Source organism: Chiloscyllium plagiosum, unplaced genomic scaffold (genome assembly GCF_037043375.1).
Source record: "Chiloscyllium plagiosum isolate Xiang-an unplaced genomic scaffold, Cpla_swu_hap1 HiC_scaffold_32, whole genome shotgun sequence".
Classification (NCBI taxonomy): domain Eukaryota; kingdom Metazoa; phylum Chordata; class Chondrichthyes; order Orectolobiformes; family Hemiscylliidae; genus Chiloscyllium; species Chiloscyllium plagiosum.
Window position 1 is genome coordinate 15656269 of NW_028270170.1, and position 8032 is coordinate 15664300.

Below are 8032 nucleotides of genomic sequence, written 5' to 3' on the forward strand. Positions count from 1 at the left end.
CTAAGAGGTAACTTTTTTACACAGAGAGTGGTACGTGTATGAGCTGCCAGAGAAAGTGGTGGACGCTAGTGCAATTGCAACATTTAAAAGGCATTTGGATGGATATATGAATAGGAAGGGTTTGGAGGGATATGGGCCGGATGCTGGCAGGTGGGATTAGATTGGGTTGGGATATCTGGTCAGCATGGACGAGTTGGACTGAAGGGTCAGTTTCCATGCTTTACATCTCTATGACTCTATGACTCTCGAGGCAGAAATCAGGAGGCTGGAAAGCGAGGGACTCAGCCTACAGCCGTGCTAGTCTGAAAGCACCTGATCTTGTCTGATCTCAGAAGGTAAGCAAATTCAGGCCTGGTTAGTACTGCGATGGGAGAATGCCTGGAAAAACCAGGTGCAGTCGGCTTTGCCTGCGGCAACACTAGTCATCAAACCAGTCCAGTATTGGAATTGGCAGCACCAGTCACACTGATTGTGACACAAACTCGCTACCATAGCCACATTTGCTTCCTCAGTGCCTGCCTCCGTAACCAACTCATCCCACACGGACTCTGGACCACCTTTAAACCAGCAGAGTTCGGACCCGAACAGGACAAACAGTACAGACTAAAATTCAAAAATACCAGCAACAGATCTCCTTCAAGATCCTCCACTCCACGCTTGCAGCAATGCGCCTGCACCTAACCTCTCTACAGTCAGCCCTGCCTCAGCTGAGGGCCACACTCTCTCAGAATTGCAAAGTACTACATCCTCAGGAGAATTCATACTCTCAACAAACAGTATTTCAACTCCATCTCAAACATCAAAAACTGTAAGTACAACAAACTTTTATCTGCCCACCTCCATAACCAGCACTCCTCAAACATTCCAGAAGATTCCCCTGGCCTCTGGAACTGCTCGGATGCCATTAGCCATGCGGCTGGTGCAGCTGCCACCCCCACACTGATTGATGATGTCACTTCCGCCCCCATCATGGCTACTCCCACAACCATTTCCACCCCTCACAATTCCTCATGCATCACACGTGAGATCACTTCCGCCCCTCACATCATCGCTGATGTCACACACTCAGTGACTTCCGCCACCCCTACTGCCGTGTCTGCTACCACTTCCGCCCCCACCAACGCCATTCACCTGCATTCTGCTGACACGCCCCCCAAAGATCCCACTGTCACCATTCCCGGCCCCCAGAACCCTGAGGAGAACACCACCCCTGCTCATGACTCCACGCCCATTCCCCCCCACCATCACACCCACTCCAGTTACTGGCTCCGCGCCCACTCCCAGCTCCACACCACACCAGATCCCAGCTCCCAGCCCTGCCGAGTTTTCACCATCCCTTCAGACCTTCCCCTCACTGAGGACGAACGATCAGTCCTCAGCAAAGGACTCACCTTCATCCCCCTCCATCCACGCATCAATGAATTTAATACACACCGTGACATCGAACAATTCTTCCGTCGCCTCCGCCTCCGAGCTTACTTTCAAAATCAGGACTCCCGCCCACCTTCCGAGAACCCCTTCGCCCACCTCCAACACACTGCATCCACCTGGACACCCCGCGCTGGCTTATTACCTGCCCTCGACCTCTTCATTTCCAACTGCCGCCGGGACATTAACCGCCTCAACCTGTCTACCCCCCTCCCCCACTCCAACCTCTCACCCTCACAACGCACAGCCCACCAATCCCTCAGCTGCAAACCCAACCTCACCATCAAGCCAGCGGATAAAGGGGGCGCAATGGTAGTCTGGCGCACTGACCTCTACACCACTGAAGCCAAATGCCAACTCGAGGACTTCTCTTCCTACCGCCCCCTCGACCATGACCCCACCCCACCATCACCAAACCATCATCTCCCAGACCATACAGAACCTCATCACCTCAGGAGATCTCCCACCCACAGCTTCCAACCTCATAGTCCGGGAACCCCGCACTGCCCGGTTCAACCTCCTTCCCAAGATCCACAAGCCTGACCACCCTGGCCGACCCATTGTCTCAGCATGCTCCTGCCCCACTGAACTCAACTCTACCTACCTCGACACTGTCCTATCCCCCCTAGTCCAGGAACTCCCCACATACATTCGAGACACCACCCACGCCCTCCACTTCCTCCAAGACTTCCGTTTCCTCGGCCCCCAACGCCTCATCTTCACCATGGATATCAATCTCTCTACACCTCCATCCGCCATGACCAGGCCCTCCTAGCCCTCCGTTTTTTCCTCTCCCGATGTCCCCAACAGTATCCTTCCACCGACACTCTCATTCGTTTGGCCAAACTGGTCCTCACCCTTAACAATTTTTCCTTCAAATCCTCCCGCTTCCTCCAGACCAAAGAGGTAGCCATGGGCACACGTATGGGCCCCAGCTATTCCTGTCTCTTTGTTGGCTATGTAGAACAGTCGATCTTCCGTAATTACACGGCACCACTCCCCACCTCTTCCTCTGCTACATTGATGACTGCATTGGCACCACCTCGTGCTCCCGCGAGGAGGTTGAGCAATTCATCAACTTCACCAACACATTCCACCCTGACCTTAAATTTACCTGGACCACCTCTGACACCTCCCTCCCCTTCCTGGACCTCTCCATCTCCATTAATGATGACCGACTTGACACTGACATTTTTTACAAACCCACCGACTCCCACAGCTACCTGGATTACACCTCTTCCCACCCTACCTCTTGCAAAAGTGCCATCCCGTATTCCCAATTCCTCTACCGTATCTGCTCCCAGGAGGACCAGTTCCACCACAGAACACACCAGATGGCCTCCATCTTTAGAGACCACAATTTCCCTTCCCATGTCATTAAAGATGCCCTCCAATGCATCTCGTTCACATCCCGCACCTCCGCCCTCAGACCCCACCCCTCCAACCATAACAAGAACAGAATGCCCCTGGTGCTCACTTTCCACCCTACCAACCTTCGCATAAACCAAATCATCCGCCGACATTTCCGCCACCTCCAAAAAGACCCCACTACCGGAGATGTATTTCCTCCCCACCCCTTTCCGCTTTCCGCAAAGACCATTCCCTCCGTGACTACCTGGTCAGGTCCACGCCCCCCTACAACCCACCCTCACATCCTGGCACTTTCCCCTGCCACCGCAGGAATTGCAAAACCTGCGCCCACACCTCCTCCCTCACCTCCATCCAAGGCCCTAAAGGAGCCTTCCACATCCATCAAAGTTTTACCTGCACATCCACTAATATCATTTATTGTATCCGTTGCTCCCGATGCGGTCTCCTCTACATTGGGGAGATTGGATGCCTCCTAGCAGAGCGCTTTAGGGAACATCTCCAGGACACCCGCACCGATCAACCACACCGCCCTGTGGCCCAACATTTCAACTCCCCCTCCCACTCTGCCGAGGACATGGAGGTCCTAGGCCTCTTTCACCACTGCTCCCTCACCACCAGATGCCTGGAGGAAGAATGCCTCATCTTTCGCCTCAGAACACTTCAACCCCAGGGCATCAATGTGGACTTCAACAGTTTCCTCATTTCCCCTTCCCCCACCTCACCCCAGTTCCAAACCTCCAGCTCAGCACTGTCCCCATGACTTGTCCTACCTGCCTATCTTCTTTTCCACCTATCCACTCCACCCTCCCCCTGCCCCCGACCTATCACCTTCATCCCCTCCCCCACTCACCTAATGTACTCTATACTACTTTCTCCCCACCCCCACCCTCCTCTAGCTTATCTCTCCACGCTTCAGGCTCTCTGCCTTTATTCCTGATGAAGGGCTTTTGCCCGAAACGTCGATTTTACTGCTCCTCGGATGCTGCCTGAACTGCTGTGCTCTTCCAGCACCACTGATCCAGAATCTGGTTTCCAGCATCTGCAGTCATTGTTTTTACCTATACTGATTGTGATGCCTGATGGGTCACTTCGTCTTTGTGGGGATTTTAAACAAAGAGTAAACTGCTTTTAGCAGCTGGATAAATACCCAGTCCCTCACATTGAGAATATATACGTATCTTCAGTGTTAATTTATTGTGAGTATGTTACATTCTCTCCCAGACACACAGAGAATCTCCCTCTCCTCATGGTCTCTGAGATTGAGAAGTAATGTTTGCCTGCTGCAATGCTGTCTCCTGTTCCTTTACTCTCCGATACTGCCTTCCATGTACTCTGTTAGTTGAGAAGTGATGGCAATGTCAGCGAGCTAATAACCCAGAGCCCCAGCTGAATACGTTCTAACCCCACCATAGCAGATGGTGAAATTTGAATTCAATAAACTCTGGAATTAAGAGTGAGTTTAATGGTGACCATTGTTGTAAAAACTCATTTGTCTAATTGTCTCTGGGGAGGAAAAATGCAGTCCTCATCTGGCCTGCATGTGACTCCAGACCAACAGCATGTGATTGAACCTTAATTGTCCTCTGAAATGGTCCTTGCAAGCCCCTCAGTTCAAGGCCAATTAGGGATGTGCAACAAATACAGCAATGCCCACATCCCATAAAAAAAAACTGAACAAAAACATCATGGCCCCGTGACCAACCATAGACTGCTGTTACAATCCTTGGTGTTGCCAAGTCTTTCTTTCTGTTTGCAAGGATTCTGGCCTCTCCAGTTTCTCCAGTCTGGGCTTTGGCTCCAACATCAGCCCACCAGGGACTCGTTCCTAAGGAGGTCCTGGCACCTTCTCCAATTGACAACCTCTGCTGGAGGGGAGCCTAATGCCTGCAGTGGAAGGCCCTGGTTTCTGGCCTCATTCTCAAGTGAGGACATCAAGACGTTGCTCCCCTCCCCTGCCATATTAACACTGCTGACTGCATCATGAAGTGGACTGTCCAGGAAGAGCTACTGAGACTGACACAGTGTGTTGGTTCTGATTTAACATTTAAATATTACCTGAAAGGGATTTCTAACTTGGTGTCCCTTGGAATTTCCTCTTTAAACCTTCCCATCTCTGTAACCTCTCCTTCTTTGACATTCCTTGATACCCATTTCCTTGTTTAAACATTCTGTTACCTGCCCTAATATCTCCTAATGTGGCTCTGTCTCAACTTATATCTGATACCAATCTTGGGAAGGCCTCTGAGATGTTTTGCTACATTGAAGGTGCTCATAAAATATTACAATTGCTCTTATAATTTACAAAAGAGGAGATTGCCATTGTGAAAAAGCTGTTCACTCAGCCCCCAGTTCTCACATTTCTTTCATTCCTTTACATTTTATAAATATTTGAATATTTATCCTTTTCATTTAATTTCACGAATATAGATACTGCCTTTCAATGTTTCTGATAAGTCATTCCCAATGCCAACAACCTCTGCATATAAAAAATACTCCTGATCTCTCTTTGCAAAAGTTTTAATTTTGTCTCAGCTACTATATAATGGATGTTAAAGGGCAGAGAGATGACAGATGGAGTTTAATCTGGGCAAGTGTGAGGTGTTGCACTTTGGGAGATCAAATGTTAAGGGAAAGCATAAGGGATTGACAGGACACTTAACAGCATTTTTGTACAGAAGGACCTTGGGGTCCTAGTCCCCTGAAAGTGGCCCCACAAGTAAATAGGGTAGTAAAGAAGGTGCATGGTATGCTTTCCTTTATTGGTTTGGGCATTGAGTACAAGAATCAGGAAATGATGTTGCAGCTTTATAAAACTTTGGTTAGGCTTCATTTAGGGAACTGCGATCATTTTTGGTCGCCACATTATGGGAAGGATGTGGAAACTTTGGAGAGGGGCAGAAGAGGTTTACCAGGATGCTGCCTGGATTAGAGGGTATGAGCTATAAGGAAAGGCTGGACAAGCTAACGTTGTTTTCTCTGGAGCGGCAAAGACTGATGGGAGACCTGCTCGAAGTCTACAACGTTATGAGAGGCCTAGATAGAGTCAATGGTCAGAATCTTTTTCTCAGAGTTGAAATGCCTAATACTAAAGGATATACATTTAATGTAAGGAGGGTAAGTTAAAAGGAGATGTGAGGGACAAGTTTTTTTATTCAGATAGTGATAGGTGCTTGGAATGCACTGACAGGATAGGGGTGTTTAAGGGACTTTTAGATAAGCACGTGAATAAGGAATGAATGGAATGATATAAACCGTGGGTAGGCAAAAGGGATTAGTTTAATTTGGCTTCATGTTCAGCACAGCATCATGGTTTGAAGGGTCGCTGTGCTGTACTTTCTATATTCTATGTTCTCTGTAAAGACATCCCTATTAACAGTCACTCACCACAAAGATAACATGATCATTTCTCATCTTAATTTCAATCCATCAGCAGATGGGAAATCATTAAGTCCTAAGTATTGATAAACCCGGTAATGAACTGGATGAGTTCACATGGAAAAGAGTTCAATACTTGCGATTATTTACAATTATGGATGTCAAAAAGGTATTTAAAATCTTGGAATACTATTATTGGTTAAGGTCAAATTGAATAGGCAGAAATGACAGCAATTTTTCATGAACATTTCCTAGAAAGTTTGTTAAGAATAAATGAAAAGTTTCAGACTATTTTTGTGTGGTAAACCAGCTAAATGGATCAGGAAATGCATACTAATCCATTTGGAAATTGCTGCACGCATATTAATTGTGGTTAGTGAGTAACTTTTCAGGTTACGGTAAAGTGCATTAATGGACTAAAAGAGTACGGCTGATGTGTCAGCCTTGTATATTGTGTCACATTGCTGTCATGGACTTTCTCCACGGTCTATTGATGTATTTGCTAAGGTCAAAATAAACATTTCTATTAGGTTCAGGGCCATTGTTGAAATCTTTATGATGGAACATGTGAACATACAAATTGTATGCATTTGAAATAAGGTTTCTCTGTTCCATTGTACATTTTAAAACAATTGTGGGGTTGGGTAGACTGTTGACAATCCTGTTGTTAAATGCCAAATCTAATGTCATTTTCTGTCGACAATCCTGTTTTTTCCTGCCACACTAGTGGGCCAAGTCAATCCTCTTCTCTTGTGTCAGATGTTCCATGTTTTCCTTGTTGTGACCCTGACCTTTTGGACCCCTCTTTAGTCTCTTCACTTTTCCCATAACCTCCTTGCAGCACCATGCTTTTTGCCAATTTGCCATTATTATACTCTGTCTTGGCACAGACCTGGTCTTTGTGATCATCCTGTTCACTATGACCACTTGGCTGTGCGTTCTTAGAAGCTGCTCACCTTTCACATTTCCCAGCTGAAAGGTCATCAATCTGAAATTTTGGGCTGAAACCTCATGATTTTGTCAGCTGAGTGTCAATTTTGTCAAATTTCACAGAGGGTTTGTCTCCTTGCCAGGCCCAGCAGGATTTCTCACTGCATCATACCAAACTTGACTCTTTAAATATCTACCTTGCCCCTCTGGTGCCCTTTACACCTGATTCTAACTTCATTCCACCACCCGCGCTACGTGAGTGAACCTACCAGTCACCTGATATCCAGGCTAGATTGGCATCCTTGTGCTGTCTTTAAATGGCTGTTGCACACCCAGAGTGGCACTCTCAGTCCAGAACCGGCCTGCACGGTTCCTGACATTTATCCCAGATGCATTAGATAAAGGGAAATTGGTGCCCTGCTTTGCAGACAGGGACTTGGAGGTCCTGATGAGTGGAGTGGGATAGGGAGGAACAGCTACCTCCGCCCAGGACCACCAGAGGGAGACATAACACCAAATGCTGCCAGCATGGTCTGGGATTGTGTTGAGCATGTGGTCTTTTCTGGCCCCACCATAGTAAGTGCCACCATCTTCTCTCTGCTACCTCACACTCGCTGTTTCTCTGCTACCATATCTAGCTACCACCAAGAGTGCTGCAACCTCCTCTCACTGTTGCAGGCGGCATCCTCCCACACTTGCTCTCATACACCCAACTCCCCTACATCACTAACATGGTCTCTGTGCTACCTACTTACTGTCTTGGATTGCCCCCCCCACACTTCCTTCACTTAAACCACCAGTAACAGCTGTGCCTCCCACTTTCATCTTCCTTAATACCTCTCGCATTAAGGAAGAAAGAAGCAACTAATAGTAGGGCAGCAAGAGCCAAAAGTGATAGTGGACTACCCATCATTTGGCTCCTGACCCC

At 47.8% G+C, this 8032-nt stretch overlaps 1 pseudogene; it reads left to right on the plus strand.

The window, feature by feature from the left end:
- Positions 1–284: 284 nt before the first annotated feature.
- LOC122540063 (5S ribosomal RNA) lies at positions 285–403 on the plus strand (annotated as a pseudogene).
- The last annotated feature ends 7629 nt before the right edge of the window (positions 404–8032 follow it).